This window comes from Oryctolagus cuniculus, chromosome 3, assembly GCF_051225735.1.
Source record: "Oryctolagus cuniculus isolate XC-2025 breed Fujian yellow rabbit chromosome 3, ASM5122573v1, whole genome shotgun sequence".
In the NCBI taxonomy this organism is placed as follows: Eukaryota; Metazoa; Chordata; class Mammalia; order Lagomorpha; family Leporidae; genus Oryctolagus; species Oryctolagus cuniculus.
The window spans coordinates 75,773,779-75,797,059 of record NC_142869.1 but is presented as its reverse complement, the minus strand read 5'-3'; the positions used below and the strand labels follow the sequence as shown (position 1 = coordinate 75,797,059).

At 36.1% G+C, this 23,281-nt stretch overlaps 1 protein-coding gene across 11 annotated transcripts in view; it reads left to right on the top strand.

Moving 5' to 3' along the window:
* Positions 1–23,281, top strand: part of CSRNP3 (cysteine and serine rich nuclear protein 3) — a 236,250-nt gene that overhangs the window by 107,562 nt on the left and 105,407 nt on the right. For 2 of the 11 annotated variants that reach the window (XM_089329083.1, XM_008258691.5), the window contains exon 1: positions 17,455–17,829. The exons of 7 other annotated variants lie outside the window; for them this stretch is intronic. The gene's annotated coding sequence lies outside the window, so the exon portion shown is untranslated. Of the gene's footprint in view, positions 1–15,746; positions 16,009–17,454; positions 17,830–23,281 lie in introns of those variants that run through there. 2 more of the 11 variants (XM_089329082.1, XM_008258690.5) reach the window with 2 other exon arrangements.

Below are 23,281 nucleotides of genomic sequence, written 5' to 3'. Positions count from 1 at the left end.
GTAAGCAGTAATGTACAGGTTCTCCATATGGGTCTGTGAGCCAGGTGACTGGATTTAAAGATAAGATAATTTTTAGAGTAACATTGTTTCATTGAATAACTGGCCTGGTATTTCCTCACGTGGCTGGGAGTGAGCCAGTGACCTCCCTCTTGTTCCAGATGCCTCAGCACAGTGAGCTCTGTGTTCTGTGGTTTGCTGTCCAAGAGTGAAGTACTCTGTCTCCTGCAGTACATCACAGGTGGCTGTTATCATTCTCAGACTCAGCTAGCCTTGGGTGACATTGTCCAGATTTAAAAAAAAAAAAAAAAAAAAAAAAACACACACACCATGGGTCATCTCATTTTTCCCAAATTTCAAGCCAATGCTCCAAATCCTAATCATTGCTTCTCAGTCACAAAGAAGTAAAAGAGTTCTTCATCACCTCAGAATGCTAACATTATGTGTGCGATTAACAAATATTATATCTAAGTAGCATCTCTCTTTTGAAATAAAGTTGTAGTTTTGGCAGTCTTTTGTAACAATTGCTATCAGGCAACCACGCATGAGAACCCATCCTTCATAACCTCTTGGCTTTAGCTAATTTTTTTTAGGGTTGACATTAGTGACTCCATCTTGGTGTTTATCCCATCTTTGTGATGAAGATCTTTTTTCTTTAAAACACCACTGATAATCATTTGTCACTGTGTTTTGTTTGTCCCTCATTGCCAAGATGATCTGTCCTATGCTGGTCTCATCTGGTCCCATTTGAGAAAAGAAGCGGTCATCAGCCAGGAGTCAGTGCCAAAAACACTTTTAGCCACATTTGAGCAACAAAGAGATATTAGAAGGAATGGCTCTTAGGCTAACTCTGAACAGAGCCATTGTTTAACTTTGTTCTGTGAGAGTCATCATTTCAATGTACCAGGCCAGCACTATTTTGTTAGTTGTGTTGTGGAAATCTGACAGGCAACAGACATAAAGCTCAAGAGTAAAATGCAAAACAAAACCAACAGGAACACAACAAATCACTTTGCATCTTAGACACAATGAACAGCAAATACCAAGTGTATTATAGTTTAGGGATTCATTGAGCACAAACACCACAAGAGGAGTTGATTTTCAATATAGTAATCTCAGATTTAAGAAACTCTTAATGTCAGGAAGCCAATTCAGGAAGACTCAGTTGTTTAACCATAACATTTAATCTTTTGAAGTTTCAGGGCCTACTAAAAAATGACAATCTTATTTCCTAACTTTAAGGCTGAGAACCTATTGAATCAAGCATTCTGTGCATAATTTTTAGATTTGCCAATGTTTCCAACTGTATCCTATTATAAAGTGAACAGATTCTTACTGAACTCATGCAAAAAATCACATTAGCATGAAAAATATAAATACTCATAAACAGTTTTTGAATTTTGGAGGAATTAAGTAGAGGAAAAAGGTAAACAATTCCATCTTTATTTACAAAAGTGTACTTTACCAAAGTGTTTTAAACCATAGCAATTCAGCAAAAACTTTTCCTGAACCTAGAAATGAAATGTGGAAGTACAGAACCAACAATATTTTAGATGAAAGACACAGAAATCCATAAATTTTATTAAGATAATTCTTGTCTTATTTGATCTCCTTTAGTTGTTTGATGAATTCATCAGCTTTTTTACTCCAGAGTTCTGCAAATTCCTATCTAGTACATTGATCTTACAGCTGTCAGAAATCTGAATTCAATATTTGTTAGAGTCTTCCCCATGAATCTGATTGCAAATGTTTTTATAGAAGAATCAGAACTGTGGGTGACAAAAGACTTAAAGTAGGCATTGTTAAAATTATGAAACTCAGCAACAGAAAATGAGAGGCAGTGATGTCCCTTGCACACAGCATTTTAGAAAGCACTTGCAGGGTTTTGAAGAACTTCCTTCCATGTTAGCCTTCTGTGCCTGTGGCTGAGGGGCAGTTTCAAAAGTCTTTGAAAGGCTGAGTCCCGGCATCATTAACAGTCATGACTAATAGCATCACACCAGAACCACCAGCCTCCTATACATTTTATGTACTATCCAGAACATTTACAGAAATAACATACTTAGGTAAATATTGTTTAGTTTAGCATCATTTCACAATTTGGCAGTGCTTTCCATACATCTATACAATACAGAACTGTTATCTCTACAAAATGAGAGATGCATCATTTGATAATATCCAAGAGCCCAACTGAAAATTTAAGTCAAAAGAATCTAGAACCTTGATTTTAAGAGACTTTCAAGGACATCAGAAGAGACCTATTTGGCCAAAATAGGATCTCTGATCATTCTGCACTAACAGTTATCTATTAATCAAGGTGATTTATCCAGTTACAGGCCACAATTAATCATAGTTGTAAAGTCACCTAAATATTTTCAAAATAAGTAGATATATTCATAATACCAATATTCTTTAGAGATTCAGTTTTCCCAAGCAGTTAAAACCTAATAAAGGCATCAGAGAAACAAGAGATTACCTTGACAAAATACAAAATTTTGTTTCTTTGGCCAGTTACCAAAAGATAAAGCCACTCATAAAGTATCAAGTTGTCCTGTCACCTAGGCTGGTAAATTTTTGTTTGTTTGTTTGTTTGTTTCCTTATTTGAAAGGCAGAGTGAGAGACAGAAAGAGGGAGAAGGAGAGAAATGGGAAAGAAAGAGAGAGCTTCCATCTACTGGTTCACTCCCTAAATGCCCACAACATCCAGGGCTTGGCCAGTCTGAAGCCAGGAGCACAGGACTCCTTCTGGGCATCCCATGTGGGTGGCAAGAACCCAAGTACTTGAGCCATCATCCATTGCCCTCCTAGGTGCATTAGCAGGAAGCCAGATCAGAAGCAGAGGATCGGTACATGAACAAGCCCTTCCGTATGAAATGTGGGTATCTCTAGTGATGATTTAACTAGCTGCACCAGAACATTCACCCCAACAAGGCTTTTCAGGTAAACATTTTCAGTCACAAGTCATATTTGAGTTTGAACCAGAGAACAGAACAGCTTAAAGGGGCTGATTATAAAGTTAAGGAATGGAGTAACAAATTAAAAACTGTGAAAAAAAGGAAAAATATAGTCCAAAAGATGATTGAAAGAATTATAGAAAAACATTCCCAAAAAAATCAAAGCTTCTTTCAAACTCTTTTACTATCAGTAAACCTTGTTACTTTAACATTGAGGATCAAATTCTAGTTTCATGTCAGAATCCCTTTCATATCAATGTTCAATTCGTTAAACATTTTATTTCAAAATATTTAAAATTTACAAAACCAAAATTGTGATTTATTAATACAGAGGTTTCCCAAGTTATAAAACTATATAAATGATATTTTAAAATTAGGGTCCGGCACTGTGGCTTACTTGTCTAATCCTCCAACTACAGCGCCAGCATCCCATATGGGCGCCGGGTTCTTGTCCCGGTTGCTCCTCTTCTAGTCCAGCTCTCTGCTGTGGCCCAGGAGGGCAGTGGAGGGTGGCCCAAGTGTTTGGGTCCCTGCACCCAAGTGGAAAACCAGGAGGCAGCACCTGGCTCCTGGCTTCGGGCCGACGCAGCTCCGGCCATGGAGGCCATTAGGAGAGTGAACCAATGGAAGGAAGACCTTTCTCTCTGTCTCTCTCCCTCACTATCTATAGCTCTACCTGTCCAAAAAAAATATGAAAAATATTTTAAAATTAGAGTCAACTTTACCACACACAAATTTTTCTTCTAAGATTTATCCTTTTCAAGCCATCTCTTGCTCAAACCTTCTTTCTATGACTTAATTAAACCTTTAATTTGCCCTATCTTTTCTTTTCAGTCTAGAGTAATCCAGTCATTTTACCTTAGGACAAATTTTTTATATAACATACTTTTTATTTATCCAAAAAAATTCTTTGCTTTTTAACCTTCACCAAAAATACATTCCCATGCTTATAGCCTTCTTTGTATTTCTTTATCTCCTACTTACTGGTTCCTTTCATTTACATTTTGAAATAATCCTTAAAAAAAAAATCTTTGATGGCTGAAAATGAGCCAGGGACTGGTGTACCACGGGTGACATACCCACTCAGAACCAAGTCCCTTGGTAGTCACAAATTCGTTAGAGAATACTCCTAAAACTGATTGGAGGAATTGCTGTAGAAATCCCAAAACTGGTTCCACTCACCTGATACACCGCATGCCACTCACTGACACTGGGATGGTAGAAGCAAGTAGGTCTTCCCTGCAGGACAAGAAGCCAGACAGCTATTGTTTAATTCACGGACTCCTTGAGGAGTTAAGGGTAAAGACTCTTATAGACTAAAGTTGGGACTGAAAGGTGTGTGTTAGGCTGTGTCTGAGTTCTTGGCTGGCTTGCGGTGCCCGCAGCTGTCCTTTGATTGGTCAATGATATAGTGTTGTTCTGTAGGACATTTTGATGAGAGCAAAGTGGGCCCTAGTTAATCTAGGGGATATGTGCAGGTGGTTGTTACTTTTTGCTCAGGGCCTGGGGTTCCTGGAGGGAAAAATGCTCAAGACAAAACTGAACATCAAGAAGTTATCTCTAGGGGAAATAAATGACTTCATGAATCCAGTGATTAGGGATCTTGTAGATCCAGTTGTAATACTTTCCTGATCCACTGAGTTAATTTTAGTGAAAGTAGGGCAAGTAAAACTTAAAGCTAAGTTTGGTAGATTGTAGAAAACTGTGACCTGAGGATATCTAGCACCTACATTCAAAGCACTGTGAAGCAGCTCAATATCACATGACAGGGTATAGTGTATAGAGAAAGAGTTCACTTGGTGAAGGAGACAAGAGAATGCAAGAAATCAAGAGGAATGTTTAACTGCTTCTAGTGGTGTACCTACTGAGAATGGGCTTCCACGCCAGTCGGTGTTTTTGTAGTCAAATATTTATTGAGCAATACAGATTTAAAGCTGCTACTCAAATTGTTGCCTGGGAAACTCTCTCCAATTATGTAATCTTTGGCTCTTTTTCAGTATACTAATAACCATAACAAAATTCAAAATGAATAACAAGGTTAGAGTCAGAAATCTTCAGAATCTTGTCTTACTGCGATATCAAGAAAGCAAAGTTTCAACTGCTGGACTTTCGCCACTCAGGCATTTTCAGAGCATAAAGAGGACTTAGCATAAAGACATTAGTGTTTTCTCATTATATGCTTTTACACCAGGCCTTCTCTGTTTTTTTTGGCTGTTAAATTTCGACTGGAATTACAGAATGCCCAGTTAGAGATTTTTCTAAATTCTCAAGCTCTTCCTTCAGTTAAGCAAACCATATGACTCCATGTGCTTACCATTTTTGCAATAATACAATTGCCCCACTTCACCCCCAGCCACCACACATGCACACACACACATACCCACAAACACACCAAGCAAGGCTCAGTCTTGTCACTCACTGACACCTTCACATGCCACCAGTAAACATCCCTTTTGGTCCATTGCCACCTAAGAAAGAAGTGGGAATGTGGATCTGAGCACTTCCTTACAGTGATTAGAAAGTAGAGCTGGAAGATTAGCCTAGTGTGTGTGCTAGTTGAAAAAATACTAATGAGAAACCTGTTCATCAATGAAAAGCAATCAGGTCTTTGGGGAGCCTAATAGGTTGCTTGGCATCAAACTTCAAATCCAGCCTAAGAGTGGATGGTGCAGGCAGAAATCAATTTCCTTTATATCTGAAACTTAAATTTACAGCAGTTGAAATTTTTATATGGTATTTTTGTTCTTAAATATTTTCTTGTTATTAAATTTTTAGTGTACCTAATTCCAATATAACAGTAATTCCAATACTATTACATTTTGCTCGGCATTAAAACAGAAAATAGAAAACTTGGAAAAGCAAAGCAGAAAATTGAAATCATTTATTACTTAAGAGATAACTATTTTTTATGATTTTAACTGTATTTTTCCAGTTACTTTATTTTTGCATATATTTAAAATACAGAAATTGCAGTGTGCATAAAGATCACACATGATCCCTTAATTCCTTTATTTTCCTTTCTATACATATTACCTATAATCATACTCATTTGTTTTTCTGATAACTTTTCTCCAATATTATTTTGTAAACTGTTTTGTTTTTACATAATCGTAAGAGTCCTGATTTTAATGGCTGTCTGATACTCCACTACACTGATAAATACATATAAAGTTGGTGATTCAAAGGTTTAATTACTATAAATATGGTTTCTTGAGGCCAGTGCTGTGGTGTTGTTTATAAAGCTAGCGCCTGCAGCTCCAGCATCCCATATGGGTACTGGTTCAAGTACTGGCTGCTGCACTTCTGTTCCAGCTCTCTCTTGTGGCTTGGGAAAACACAGAAATATGGCCCAAGTCCTTTAGGCTCCTGTACCCATGTGGGAGACACAGAAGAAGCTCCTGGTTCCTAGCTTCAGATTGGCCCAGTTCTGGCCCTTGTGGCCATTTGGTGAGTGAACCAGCAGATGGAAGATTCTCTCTGTCTCTACCTCTCTCTCTCTGCAACCCTGCCTTTCAAATAAATAAATCTCTTAAAAAAGGATAGATGGTTCCTTAAAACATCTCTGTATTTAAAAGTGGCATTATTCTTGTATCCCATTAAACCATAAGTTTATTGCTGCCACCTGATCCCATAGAGTCTACAGAATATTGTAAATTTGAGTATTGCCATCAATGGCATCAAATAAATAGGACGGAAATATAATGTAACAAATACATATAGACAACTTTAAAGTCATCTTACTCTGAGTGGTTGTGAAACTGGCGATACAGTGTCTAGTTTTGTCTCAGCCATCTTAACTGCATGCCCCATAGATAATTGTCAGTAATTAAAGAGGCAAAGATCCAAATCATGTTATGGCCTACAAACAATAGCTATTGCAGTGGTATGCATGGTTGCCAAGTAAAATCATCAGGGGTCATAATATTCCCATAAAATATGTTTACACTTCTCTCTATCCTTTCTTCCTTGCAGTTTTTATTTATTTGAAAATCGGAGAGTCAAAGACAGATAGAGGCAGACCTCTCTCCTCCTCTGTTTCACACCCCAAATGCCAGAAACAGCTGGGGCTGTGCCTGTGCCAGGCTAAAGCTAAGAGCCAGGAACTCAATTTGGGTGTCCCTCATGGGAGGCAGGAACCATTCTCTGTATCCTTAATCACACATGGCTGGCTATTCTTATAAGAAATTATTAGAATATCTAGATAGAGTTTATTGATACTGTGGTCAAAACAACTTGTTTTTGCTAATTTGTTTAAGGCTAATTGCATTTCTTCAAAGCATTTTGATGTTTTAAAGTAATAAGGGTATGAAAAGAAATGTCCATCCTTCAGCCAGATCTGCTCAAACTAAATACCACCATTTTCTAATATTAAGGAATATACAAGTACTAAGAAAATAAGTGTACATAACAATCATACCCCAGTATAATAAGGCTGAATAAATTCCTTACTTCTATAAATAAAAACCAGAGCCAAACATGCTTGGATCATGGTTTCATGTAATAGTGCTCTTTGATAAAAATAGACATGAATAATGAATACTAAACAGGAAGCTGACTATATGAACAAGAAAGAAATGCATGCTTCATATCAAAGAAGCCAGCCACCAGCATTATGCTCATTAAAACATTTGCCTAAAGGAGAAATCTAATTTATTTCTTGTATTTATTCATGTTGTATGATTAATATAAAGCATGGAGGTGGATTTCCTGATCAGGACCCTGATTCTAATCTGCTTAGAATACTTTCATATGATTTCCTCACATAAGCATCACAATTTAGTTTGATTGATAGTAGTCGATTTAAAGTTTTGTATCAAAAAAGGCGGCCACTCTTTGTTCTTTCCTCATCTTGGATCAGGCCATTGAGAGGAACTCTATACTCATCAAAGTTATCTCTGATTTGGATAAAATTTGCATCTGGATGCTAAATTTTTGTCTATGAGTTTCTCTACCAAGCACTGTGCAGGTAGAAACCAAGATGGTGTATCATGCACACTTTACACTTGTGCTAGGTGAATGGTAAGCATTCTAAGTTTAACACTGAATGGATTCATATCTAAGTTTCCTCTTATTTTTAACCATGGTAAATGGTATTGTCATTCATGCTGTCTCCCAGATTAAAAATCCTGGACTGAGAGTTCTCCCTGTTCTCTAGGCTAAGTAAATATCTGCTGATTGAGTCTTTTCAGTGTCTTCTCTATCCCCAGGGCTGCCATGATCTGCATCCAGAGACTTATAACTTTTTCCTACACACTTTAACAGTATATTTGGTATCACTTCATCCTGACCTTCTTTCCAACTCATTGTCTGCAAAGTCTTGATATCTACTTATTAATAAAACACAGATGTAGTCAAGGCACTTAAATAACTTACATGACTACAGCCTGATTCTAAGATGAATTCAGAACATCACAGCATTACAAATGCACAATCCCATAACTATCACACAACCTTATCATTTTCAGATTTTTTAAATTTCTTTTCATACATGCAGTAATTATACCTCAGAATCTATATATACTCTCGTCTTTCTGCCTAGAACATACTTATCCTTTCCCACAAAATAACTCTTACTCATTCCTTATGATTTATTTCCATGTCACCTCTTTTATGAAGCCCACCATGAGAACTTTAGATAACATGCCCAGTGGAGTCACACTGTATTAAAAAACCTACTACCTTGAGTGAATTCTGACTCTGTCACTTTGCAAATTATCTTCTTTGTGTCTCAGATATCTCATCTACAAAACAGAGTTAGTAAAACTAATTACCTCGTAGACTTATTGTGATGGTCCTATGAGTCAATACATGAAAAGCACTTTGGTGTTAGTAAGTGCTTGATAACTATTAACTATTTTTACATAGCATTATTCACTCCTATCTTTATGTTCCCATATGTTTTTCAATTATAGAATTTATTCCATTGTGCTATAACTATCTGTATCCCTGCCTCTAGATTGATGGCCACTTAATTTGTAGACTGTGACTTATTCAACTCTCTAAAGTGTCAGAACACCAAACCAAGTTCCAAGCACATAATATGCAGTGAATGTAAAATTGATAAGTATATGAATGAATGAACTCAGATAAATAATATGCCAAAACTGTTTCAGTTATACGAACCAAAGTATATTCATTATTTTGGCCAAGGATTTGTAGACTTATGTTGGTGAAATAAAATATAGAAAATTCTTTTAATATATGCCTCAACCTTGAAAGCAATGTTGCAGCACTTTTTATTTTTTAATTTTTTAAATTAATAAATCAATTTAATTTTTAAGGAATACAAATTTTATATGTACAACTTTAGGAATATAGTTATTCTTCCCACCATACCTGCCCTCCCACCCTCACTCCATCCTCTCCTCCTCCTCCCTCTCCCCTTTCCAGTTCCATTCTCCATATTAACTTTGTACACAGAAGACCAACTATATACTAAGTAAAGGTTTCAACAATTTGCACACACATACACACACAGACAAAAAAAAAACTTTGAGAACAAGTATCACAGTTAACTCTCCTAATACAATTCATTGAGGGCAGAGGTCCTGCATAGGGAATAAGTGCACAGTGACTCCTGTTGTTAATTTAACAAGTAACACTTTTATGTATGATGTCAGTGACCACCCAAGGCTCTTGACATGAGCTGTCTAGGCTATGCAAGTCTTTTGAGGCCACAACCTCCATCAGTATTTGCACAAGGCCATAAGCAAAGTGAAAGTTCTCTACTCCCTTTAGAGAAAAGTACATCCTTTTTTGATGGCCACTTCTTTCTGTTGGGATCTTACTCACAGAGATCCTTCATGTAGAGTATGTTTTTGCCACAGTGTCTTGGCTTTCCATGCCTTAAAGTAGCACTTTTTATTACAACCTTCCCATGAATATGAAAAAGTCATTAGCCCTATCATTTTTTTACCTGCCCTGTTCATATTTGGTTTTAGCATATGATGTTTTACCTGGTATTTTATTTTGTCCCATGTTAGATAACTTATTCAACTTGAGAAATCACTACAGTTAACTTTTATGGTCAATAAGAAATAAATGTATCCTTTGTGTTCCCAGAGAAGAGATTTGCTTAATTTACTCTTTTCTCTTCATAAATACAATTTTCTGATGCTTTTGTAGTGATAGAGGTTGAAGGATGGGGGCAAAATATGGATATTTTCTTCACCTGGTCATTTTGCATGAAAACTTCTTTACAACTATGCTCAAATGATTTATGCACATATTGTAGGTGTGGGAATAGCAATTATACAGCTGTTCCTACCATTTAACCTGCATCATTCTGAGTGGTCGCTCACTGGTTGCTTAACTTAACATCTGCTGCTTTGGTAGTCCAGTATTCAGGCAGAACGAAACACAGAAAGATAAAACTCCAGTAAGCTTTTTTACTTTGATAAGCAGTGGTGTGTGTGTGTGTGTTTTAAGTCTTAGTTTGCAGTATCCAAAATTATCTTTGTTATATTTTCATTTTTTGGAGAAGCAGAGACACAGAGACAAACAGAGCTGCCAACTGCTGATTCACGCTTCTCAAATAACTCCTAATGACCAGGAGACTGGGCCAGAGACAGGAGCCAGGAACTCCATCCAGGTCACATACATGGGTGGTAGGAGTCCAACTACTTGAACCATCACCTACTGACTCCTATAGACTGCGTTGGCAAGGTGCTGGAATTGGGAACTGGAGCCAGGAATCCAACCCAGGCACTCTAATGTGGGATGTGGCTGTCTCAACTGGCATCCTAACCAACAGGCAAACACCCTCCCACTTTTCATCTTTGAATAATTAGGACATATTTGTCTTTTTTCTGCATTGTTTTCTTACTTAAAAGTTAGACACAGAAAGGAAATATAAATATTTTCCTCTATGTACCTTATTTTTAAAAGGTCCTATTTATTTTACAGTTACTCTTAGCCTCCCAAATAAAGCATTAAAAATACTAGATATTAGTACGTTTTTCACAATATTGGAAAGTTGACAAATCGAGGCCAACAAAATCAAAATACCTATGAAACTCCTGGATCTGTTTAACAAAACTAGTTTAGTTAGTGTGCTCCAGTACTAGATTCAATTGGTTGCTGAACCATTGAAATGTTGACATTTAAGGCAATGCATGGGACCAGAGATTGGTTTCTGCAACCAGTTTTAAATATTCGTGGGGCCGGCATTGTGGCGTAGTAGGCTAAGTCTCTGCAGGCAGCGCCTTCATGTCCTGGCTGCTCCTCTTTTGGTCTAGCTCTCTGTAGTGCAGGAAAGCAGTGGAAGATGGCCCAAGTGCTTGGGGCCCCTGCACGCACGTAGGAGACCTGAGGAAGCTCCTACTCCTGGCTCCTGGCTTCAGATCAGTCTGGCTCTGTCCATTGCAGCCATCTGGGAAGTGAACCAGAAGATGGAAGACCTCTCTCTCTGTCTCTGCTTCTCTCTGTAATTCTGCCTCTCAAATAAATAAAATCTTTAAAATAAATATTGCATCTTTCTTCATAATGGATTCTTTTCTCATCTTTCCTTGATCATTCATTATTTCTGCCTACTTCCTCCTCATCAGACTCCCTGCTGCTCACCAGGGACTCTATCAGGCAATCCACTCTTTCGTTCCAAAACTGTCTTCCTTTCCTCATACTTTGACCAGACCCCTTCCCTTCCCTTTGACCCAGAACTCCCCTCATCTGGAGCTTCAGAATGCTCCACGCAGGGAACGCTAGACTTTCTTTTTCTGCAGCTTCCCAGCATATGCCTCAATTTCCTCTCATCCAGGTCTCCTCAAAGGCTCTCTCTTTATGATTAGCAAAGTCCTTACTTTTGTTTCTGTGCTTTCCTCACAATATCATTTTATGCCCCAGAATTTGCTCTTCTTCCAGAATGCCTCTCTGTGACTCGGGGTAGTCGGTCCAACTCAGGAATCCTGGAGACAGTTACAAGTGGCTCCAGCGCGAGTCTTAAGATTTCTTAGGACCCAGCCTTAGAACTCCCAGAACGTCACTTCTGCAGCCTCTAATGTTAAAGGAAATCCCTAAGGCTAACTAAGAAGAAAGGCATGGGGAAACCAGACTATACCTTTATTTGGCAAAGTAGCAAAGGTTTTCAGCCATTTTGTAAACATTATAAGAGTGCATTTTAAGAAAAGTATTGTGTCTACTAGGTTCTAAGATCCAAGAACACATGATAATCTGTAATATGATATTTGACAAGTGATGTTTGAATATAACAATATTGAAAATAAAGAAATAGTATTGATTACACATAAAATGCACAATCAATAAAATATTCAAATTTATGACAAAGTCCCTACTAGCCACCTTCCCGAAACATGCTCAGCATTTTCATTTTTCTTTCTTCCTTCCTTCCTTCCTTCCTCTCTCTCTCTCTCTCTCTCTCTCTTTCTATCTTTTTTAACTAGAGACTATAATCTCCTTGGGAGCAGTTTATATTTCATTTTATATCCCTAGCAACTGTCTCAGAGGTTGGCACATGTTGACTTGCAATTCTCTTGCCATGTTACTGAAAGATAATTCTGAATTTTGATTGGAAACATGGGTATGTTTTGTAATTTATTTTAATCCTGAGGCAATTTTATTAGATTTCAAATGATGTCCTATTTTTTTTCTATTTTTTCTGCATGTACAAGAAAAAAACCTCATTTCTTGCTTTCAAAAGTCCTAACAGATCATATATGTTTGTGCCATTAAGATAATTCCTTTTAAAATTTTTTCAATCATTAGAATTACATTTAATGTTTTCATTTTATTAATATTAATTGACTATACTAGGCCAAAGCTATTTTACAGAATTAAAGTATGAAAACATTGCTATGTATTTTTTTAAATATTTTATTTATTTGAAACAGAGTTACAGAGAGAGGTAGAGACAGAGAGAGGTCTTCCATTCGCTGGTTCACTCCCCCAGAAGGCTGCAATGGCCAGAGCTGCGCTGATCCAAAGCCAGGAGCCAGGAGCTTCCTTCAGGTCTCCCACGTGGGTGCAGGAGCCCAAGGACTTGAGCCATCTTCTACTGCTATCCCAGGCCATAGCAGAGAGCTGGATCAGAAGAGGAGCAGCAGGGACTAGAACCGGCGCCCATATGGGATGCCGGCGCTTCAGGCCAGGGCTTTAACCCACTGTGCCACAGTGCTGGCCCCGCTGTGTATTTCCATGACATGCTAACCAAAGGCTTTTCTGTTCCTGACTTGTGGACTTGAAAACGACGACATAAGATGCCTGGAATAGGGGTGGGCATTTGGCACAGTGTTTAAAACGCCTCTTGCGATGTTTGCATCCCATATTGGCATGCCTGGTTCATATCCCAATCATTCTGCTTCAAATCCAGCTTCCTGCCAGTGCACTCTCTGGGAGGCAGCAGATGATGGCTCAAGCGCTTGGGTCCCTGCGACCCATGTGGCAGGCCTAGATTCATTTCTAGGCTCATGGCTTTGACCTGGCTAGCCCTGCCTTAGCTGTTACAGGCATTTCAGTAGTGAACTAGTGAATGGAAGATTCATTCCCTCTTCTCTCTCTCTCTCTCTCTCCCCAAACTCTCTCTTTCTGCCTTTCTAATAAAATGGAAATAAATAAAAATGAAAAAGGATGCTAGAATAATTCACCAAGGTCACTTAAGACAATAGTAGAGCTGAAGAGATTATTATTGTTTCATGATTAATTCTGTCTCCTTCTAGATCTTTCTGGCTGTAGTATCTATCTTTTGTATCTTTTCAACACTAATGAATTTAACAGACGTGCATCTAATACATTAAGTTTATAGACTACAGTCTCTACACTGGACACTCATCATTTATTTTTTACTACTAATTTGTTTTCATTGCTGGCTGTTCTCATAGTCCTTGGTTTTATTTATGTACTTTTCTTAGTTTGTTTTTCTTTGCATACATGCACACAAAAATCACATATATGTGAAACTTTTTTCAATTTCATACTTCATGTTCCCTCACTGTTGCCTTCTAAGAACTAGGAAGTAACTTAGCTTTCTGCTCATTCTTTCTTTTCATTGGCAACCATTTTGTTTCACTGTTTTTGAAGTGATGTAGTAAAAGAAAAATGGCTGCCTTTTGTTTATTTCCTTGTACATTAGCGTGATGACATCATCAAAGATATTAACTTGAACGTATGTATCTTTAAGAGCCCAAAGGTATATTATAAGCAAGGAACACTTTGTTTTTCTTTATCTTTTAATGCCCTAAGGTTTTGTATTTTTAGCATAGCTATTGTGTGCAAAGGGAAAAATGAAACAAACATATTGGAACAAATGCATGAAAATGGTATCATTTAAAACATATCTGAATATTTCTATCAAGGTTAAGAAAAACCAACCAAAAGATATTTAAGACATGAAATATTCTTGATCAAGGCTAATCCTACAAATAATATTACAAAGAATACTGTAAAAGCATTATATTTAAAGATTGAGCTGTTTAACTATACTGCATTTTCTGGTTAAAATCATTTTTAAAAATGTAAATTGACCTAAAAAAACTTTTAAGGTATAATGTTTTTATCCAGAAAGTGATTTCTTATGAACAGAAGAGTTAAATACATATATTATGCATATAATATATATATAATCTTTTAAAGATTAACTACATCATTACTTACAAGTACTATTAAAATACACTATAAATCTAACTCCATAGAAAATTTATTTTCTAATTTTTATTTATGATGCTTCTGACTTTTCCTTCTGTGTTCTTTGTTGCACTTTGCATCTATGTATAGAATTCTCTCTGAGAATCACCAGCAACAAGCTTTCAAATACCAACTCAATGTGGGAAGATTATTAAAAGGAAGAAAAGATATAGATTTTTTTCATCCAATTCCAATAACTAAATATTTAGTTTTTTATTTCAAAATGCACATTCTGTTTTCAATTTTTGAGAAATAATTTTTGGTAATTAGAAAATATTTTTATAAAAATAATCAGTGTACACACAGTGTATATATATATATTCATATATAAAATGTATAAATGCAATGCTTATGCAGCAAAAAATTCCTATAAATATTGAGTAGTTATCTCTGAAACTACTTGTTAGCACTGAAATCAGATAAGGTAAACCATATGCTTTATTGAGGTAGGCTGTCTAAAATAAGTTACTGCAATTTTAAGAATTAATATGAACCATATGTCCTGTAGATCTTTAAATTGAAATCTTCATTGTTCTTTTAACTCAGCTGTTCTAGGAATATGTCATCTTTTGAGAAGATAAATTAATCATCTACCTCATTTATATACATCAATAAAAATGACTCATCCTCCCATCTACCTTATCAAAAGTAATTAGGATACATATTTTAACTCATATACAGAATCTTTTAATGATTGAAATTACAAATGCAGGGAGTTTGATGGAAACAGCACTTATCCTTTTAGGAGAAATCTTCAAGAAAAAGACACATCAGCAATCTAAAGGTTAAATTATATTGCCAAATCATTCATTACAGAATGACTTTTTAATGACATTTTTACAAAATACTTCCAGATAGCATAAGGCAGAAAATGGCTTTTGACAAGTTCCCCTTCCTTTCTTAAATTTTTCAGCCTCTTATTAAGATAAAATGTAGTTAACTTCTTTTGAATGCTTGCTCAAACATTTTCTATAATAATAACAAAAAAAAAAAAATCCTGTGAAGGGATTTCCATAAGTTGTGCTGCATTAATGACTTAGAGCAGCTTCCTAATCTGTTATTCCTTCCTCCTAGTAGACCTCAGCTGATAAAAATATCCATAGACACAGTGAAGTCAGTGGCACGCCTGGCTTTCTCAGACAAAACTCCATGTGATCACATATAGGCAGCCTCAGAGAGGCTGACGCCGTGCAGCAAGCAGTAGGTAATGAGTCTTTGTGCAGAGTGAAGCTCTTGTCGCTGAACAATAAAGCATATGGTACCAGCAATAAAACACAGGGCTGGGAAATTTCAGAAGATTCCGCTGAACCAGGAAGAACTGTGCCTTCTGTGATGCTGACACATAATATAAAATGATAATCCATTTATTTTGGATTCTAATGAATAAGGAGTGCATGGACTAAGACTTCAGCTATTTGAACAGGTCGGTGATTTTATAAATTACTCCAACACTTCCGTATATTTGATTGGATTTAAATGAAGATGGGCTGATGTGTGTTTTGCTTTAAACAAAAACTTTGTAAGATATTTGTAGTGTGCAATATGATAGATGAACTTGAATTGACCCAATGTGATTAAATTGTTAATGTAGTCAGATACAAAAGAGAAATGTTGGTATCACTATATTAAACTTAAAAGTTATTTATTCTATTTAAAGATGTATGAGTAAGAAAAATCATCCAATAATTTTAATGTTCTATGTGCATAAAAATAATATAAAATAGAATAGTACTAACAAAATACTCAAATGAAAAGCTTCAAATTTATTTTTCCAGTATTAAAATATTCTGGATTGTGATAGTTTACATGTCTTATAATTACATGCTATATCATTCACAATTTATTAATGACTTTCAGTATATTGCAATAGGAAGGTTTGAGATATTTAATTAAATAAAAAATTTTAAAACAAGAAAATTTTTGAAATGTTAATAGTGCTATTTGTTGGGAATTTATACTTTAGCAAGCCATATCTATATTCATTTTGTATGCTTTTAATTTTTCATTTCTATTTCTTGACAATGGAATCATTGCATAAAATCTTTTATCTTGTAGGTATTATTCATATGGAGAAAAACAAATGAGCTTAATTTAAAAAATGAAGAGATTAGTTATGTGATGATGCATATTTCCATTTGTTCACCATTTAGAAAAGAATATCTGCCTTTATGTATATTTATAAAAATATGTATACACCTGACCTTCTTGTATCTAGAAAACGGCCACTTTTTAGGTTTGTGAGCAATAGAGAAGTTTATGCTTCAAACATAGAGGTTGCTGTGTAGGAAGACAAGGGAAGAAATAACTCTAGCAAATAATAGCACAACATTGAACAGCTTTGCCAAAGACAGACAAGCGTTACTGCTGTATGTATCCTTAGATTTACATGCATAGTTTAACTTTGCTCTTCGCTCTCACCGCTGTATTGTTTTAAAAGCATCCTGGGACCTGAATTTTTTACAATTAATTTTTTGGACACCATTTAGGATGATAGTCGCTAAGACACTGGGGTGCATTTAACATTTTTCAGAATGATTATAGTGACCTCGTGTATTTGTATAGTGACTAATATAAATTTATCCCTGTAAGGTGCTGTTTAACCCACAACAAAAAGAAATACCTGTGTGTGTGATAACACATGCAGTGTGTATTTGAATTGAAAGAAAAAAAGCAAGCTATGTTTCAAAAACAAGAGAAGTTAATGAAAAATTTAAATTGGCCTGCCACACGTATTTAAATGAAGTATTTGACTATTTGGGTTTCCTTGGTTACCATAGTCGCCGCCGACAGCTTCTTTGGGTGGGAGGGGGTAAGTGTGAGAAGAGTACTCTAAAACAAACGTTAACATCGTTTATCCACGAACCTACTTGGGGCAATGCGATGCTGCCAGCCAGGAGAAACCGGCGCCCACTGCCCATCGCTGTTCCTCCTCTCGGGTGATTCGGGCGCCCGGCAGAGCCGCGGTTCCACAGTTCCTTACCCAGCATTCCGTTTCAGCTGCTGGAGCACTGCCTGAGCTTTATGCAAATGAGACCAGCTCCGCGGCTTCGACTGCAGAAGGGGGGCGGGGGGCAGAAGGGAGTTCAAAGGTCACAGGGCTGGTGGAAAGCTGATCAGTTGACTGAAAAAAAATGTGCTGGGCTCCAATGCAGCAGTGTTTTGCTGCAGTTAAGTGGAGTGTGCTTGATTTTGGAGAGTGAAGATTGTACGGCTTCGGTACGGTAGTCCTTTAAACTGCAGGCAGGTATGGTGACATTTCATGATGCGCTTGATTTTATTTCTATTAAAGACACTGGTGAGGATTGGCTGTTTTCATTCATTATGGCAATTGTCAAGGTGTTCCTGGTTTTCCGAGTTTCCTTAACTAGTTTATTTAATTTCCTTCTTAAGCTTTTCTTTATTGAACCATGAATGTTTTGTTCCAGTGGAATAATTTCATATGAGAACAAATTGGGTATGAGCTTCTAAAATAATTATATTTTTGAAAAGTTTTTGATTGCAAAGAGATAGCCTAGTTGAAACATCTATGTGAATAACAAGGCATACAACTTGTACAGGATTTTCACATTTTTGAAGAAACGTATTTTAAATAAGAATTGGATCGTTAGCATAAGAGTCTTTTGAGGTATCTGGAATTAAATGATGGAGTTCTTTTGTTCCTATCCCACACAATCATGAGAACAGTTTTAATAAGTTATATTTCTTTCCATTTTAAGAGAGAGTTTTGTTCTTGAGAGTTTTCAATCAATATTGTTCAACGTCTTATTAGACAAATAATCTCTTTAGGTTAGATCCTTACGTTTTTCTTGGATTTCTCTTTTACTATTAATTGGTGTGGGGGGGCCTTTTTAGACAATGGTGTTTGAACTAGTTACGTTGGACATCCTATGACATTTCTTTCAGCTAACTTGGATTGTAAAGTGGCCCTCCTAAGTGTCACAGGCAGGACAAAGTCTTTTTCCTGGCACTGATCATCACACTTTTGTCAATGTGTGATTACATCATAGTAGTCTGTCCTGCACCAAACAAATGTGTACTCACTTTTATTGTTCATGATGCTTTTTAATTTCTAAAACATTGATTTAGGTAAACTTAACTAAAGCAGAATGATCAATGTGCTTATCCGTATCACTAAAAAATTTAAATATATCAATTCAACAGTTACAATGTTGATGGGAAGAAATGTTATTTTCATTTGCATCAGCTGTGCATCTGTCTACATTACGGGTTGTATGTGTACGAAAATATCTTGGAAAAGATGAAGAGGCGAAATAGCATTTAGTCGTGAAATAACTGCTTTATGCTTTTTATATTTGCATACCATATTTAAAAATGAATTTTATGAAGCTTACATACAAAGAACTGATACATACTGGGGTAAGCTTAATTACTTTCTCTGCGCTGAAAAGTGGGAGTTAATTTTATTATAATGATTAAGATGTGGTACTTTGGCAACAATATCTTTTTTATGAAAACAGTAGGGGTCTTTAAGCAGGATCAAAACAAGAGGATGGCCACTTACAACAGTGAAGGTCAATTATCTCAAATATTTATAAAATTCACTTTGTAGTGGTTATCCAGGGCCAGATTCTCACGCTTTATCACCCAGTGGAGACACGATGACATTTTTTCTGGACCCTAAGATTAATTTATAAAAGGAATTCATCTTTGGTGTGAGCTTTTTAAAAATGCAAAAACTGCCATTTTGGTTTAAACTCTTTCCCCTTTGAAACTTTGAATGATTTCAGCTAAAGAGGGTGCATTTTAAATATATTGCTTCCTTCTTATGTTGGTCAGAATATGCTAGTCTTTGGTCCAAAATGATGTTTGTATATTTTTACTAATATATCTCTATATATTTGTGTATGTGTGTATATATTGTATATGAATATTATATATATGCATTGTAATACCCATTATATATGTTATAGTGCATATAATATATACATACACCCATACATACATTTATATGGTTCATCCAGTTAAATATTTCTTACCAGTTAATCATATTTAATCCAACCATTGTTAACAATTTTTTTTATATTTTCTTTTTGCTCAGTTATTACCTGTAATTTGTTTCTACTTACCTCTGTGTTTGTTCTAGGCAGAAGGAAGGAAAGAACTGAATTTAACATTTATTTAGGTAGTTCAATACCTTGAAGTTTGTAAATAATCACCAACCAGCAAGCACATTCTGAATACAGAAATAAAAACTCAGTGCAGGCAAAGAAGGGGAGCCCATGAAGAATCTTGAAGCAAATGTGATAATAGACAAATGTGAAATAAAGAAAATTGCTGTGCTTCTGTGAGCCACAAGAGAGCTATATATGCCTTGCAACTAATTTATGGCTTTGAATATCCTGGATAATTTATGTCTCTATGCAAATTCACTCAAAACTTTAAAGTCTTTTTTGCATTAGCTTGAACCATACTATTTCCATACAAATCTCAGCAGCATGTATATAAGTAAGTTCCAGTCTGGATATTTAAATGTATATAGAAAGATGTATTTGTGTAAATACAATTCAAATCACATTTGAGAAGTAAATGAGTAAATAAAGTAATCTAAAAATCCTTGGGGATATGCAGTTAGTATACTTAAAGAAACAGTGTTATATCAGACTTCAAAGAAATCTTTAAGGATTTTTCAAAACTGAATTTCCTGCTTCCTGATTACCAATCTGTCTTTGTCATCATTTGAAACTGCAACCATATTGTAGGATTGGAAAAGATTTTAGGGCAAACATGTTGCACTCAGTCTAGCAGCATGGAGCGTAGTCTAAAATTGACAAATAACTGTTGTCATTGCAAAATCACATGTGTAGGATTTATGTTTTATTGTCACTCTATTTGTCTTTCCTCTGAAATATTGGAGTGTGTGAAATAGAACTAAATTATAACATATAGAAGGAAAATGCTCAAAATAATTATTGAGTATTCAAAATCATCATGTTTATTTATTTTAACATGGCATTTTAAGAGAAACGATCAAAACAAACAGTTGCCCTTTTATTGCCTGTTCTAGAATTTAAATCAAATTGTAATAATTTTATTAAAGTGTACAACAAAATTGAAAAGTGATTTTAAAGATCTTATTAGGCTTATAGCAATGCTTCTCTAATATGCTGTATAACATAAACCAATTTTCCAAATAGCTAAAGTTTATAACTTTAAAGACTAGTTTTCAATAATAATAATAATTTCATGAGAGCAAAATACAGTACACATCATTATACCTTCTTGAGTAAAGTGGGAATCAGTTTGGGATTTTCTTTATGGCATACCACTCAGTATTTTCACCCTTAAACTCATTTATTGCAAAAAATAAAACCTCATTTTTCCCATTATCAAATAGCTTCTTACTATCATATGCTTCACATGTATATAATTTTTATTCCTTTTATAATTTTACTCTCCTCTTTTGCAAATTAATATTTATTATTTTAACCAGTTAACAATTGCTTTTTGTTGAAAGCAATTAATGAATCAATTTCAGAAATTTGTTTTATAAACATGACTTCAACTTTTTCCTATGCACTGAACTAGTATGTAATGTATATGTATATGTATATATAGGCTATTGAGAATAGAAACATAGAAAATAGGCAAAATTTAGTTTTCTTATGTTAGGATATCAAAAAATATTTGTTTCAAATAAATAAGAAGCTGCTGTTTTAATTATAATGAGAATCTGTCTTTTAAACTATAGACAACATTGTATCTAAAAGGAAAATGAAGAATAACTAACAAATACACATAAGGAAACACAGAGGCCAATGTTGTAGTGGTGTTTATCTAAACATATACCTCTTTTTGCCAGTTTCAGGAGTTGTAGCTTATCCTATTCTCAAAGCATGGTATTAAATTCACTGCCTTCTACCACTGTGTCAGATGGGAAAGGTTGTTGCATGGACAATCTATGCAAGCTTATCTATCCAATTATTCATTTAGAAATGAATTTAGTTGCACATGCTCATACCTTATTCTCCTCAGTCACAATCATAAGACAACTGAGCCATCAATGTCCATTTCTTTTAAAAACTCTCCACAGGTAATACAAGGTATGTGTTAAGACACATAAGGCGGGCCAGCGCTGCGGCTCAATTGGCTAATCCTCCGCCTAGTGGCACCGGCACACCGGGTTCTAGTCCCGGTCGGGGCGCTGGATTCTGTCCCAGTTGCCCCTCTTCCAGACCAGCTCTCTGCTGTGGCCAGGGAGTGCAGTGGAGGATGGCCCAAGTGCTTGGGCCCTGCACCCCATGGGAGACCAGGAGAAACACCTGGCTCCTGCCTTCGGATCAGCTCGGTGCGCTGGCCGCGACGGCCATTGGAGGGTGAACCAACAGCAAAAGGAAGACCTTTCTCTCTGTCTCTCTCTCTCACTGTCCACTCTGTCAAAAAAAAAAAAAAAAAAAAAGACACATAAGGCGGATAGTGCTATGTTAAAAAGTGATCTGAGGTTTTGTTGGTTCTGTGAACTTGGTGTTGATAAACAACTCTGTAAGAATGAGAAGTAGTCCAAAATTTTGGGACTTAGCTTCATAATCTGGTCATAATTTGAATATCAGACTTGGGAAAGGCCTGAGAATTCCTACCTTAATAAGGTTAATTTTGTTTAATACAAGACCTTGTAAATTTACAACAATTCATGAGCAACTGAAAACGAGCTGGATACTGTGTATTGTTTTGCTTGATATGAAGTGAGTTTTCTGTGTAGTTACTGTGTATGATTGTAAGCTGTATCATGGAATGTGAAAATGAATAATGGGGTAAAGATCTTAGATTCATGTCCCAACCTTGGTATTGCTTCCAACATGTGCTCTGCCTCTAACAGGTCATATGGCTTCAGATGTGATACTTACAGTCTGTATGTCTCATCTTTTTCATCTGCAAAGTAGTAATGGTTTCTGTATTGAGGGGTATTTTATAAAAATAGAATACTGTGGTATATATATGCAATGGAATATTACTCAGCCATAAAAAGGATGATATGTTGTCATTGGCAACAACACGGATAGAACTGAAGGTCGTTGTGAAAGTGACATAAGCCAAGAACAGAATAACAAATATCACAGGATGTCACTCATATGGAATTTTAAAAAATAGGTGATTGCATAGAAGTTAAAGATATAATTGGGGTGGGGCTGGCACTGTGGCTTAACGGGTAAAGCTGCCCTCTGCAGTGCTGGCATCCCATTTGGGCACCAGTTCAAGTCCTGGCTGCTCCACTTCCGAGCCAGCTCTCTGCTATGGCCTGGGAAAGCAGTGGAAGATGGCCCAACTCCTTGGGCCCCTCCCCCCATGTGGGAGACCCAGAAGAAACTCCTGGCTCCTGACCTCAGATAGGCACAGTTCTGGCCATTGCAGGCATTGGAGGAGTGAACCAGCAGATGGAAGATCTCTCTCTCTGCCTCTGTCTCTGCCTCTCTGTAACTCTGCCTTTCAAATTGAAAAAAAATATTTAAAATAAGTAAATAAAAAAAAGATATAATTAATTGGGATTACCAGAGACTGGGGAGAAGTGAGAGGAGGGAAGGATTACAAAAGATTAAAAGACAGGGAGTAGGTTATGGTTATATAGGAGTAAGTGGTTCTGGAGTTCTATTGCATTGTAGAGTGCAGATAGAAAATGTTAACAGAATATTTATCTACAAAAATTCTAGAGGATAACATTTTTGAATGTTTTCACTATAAAG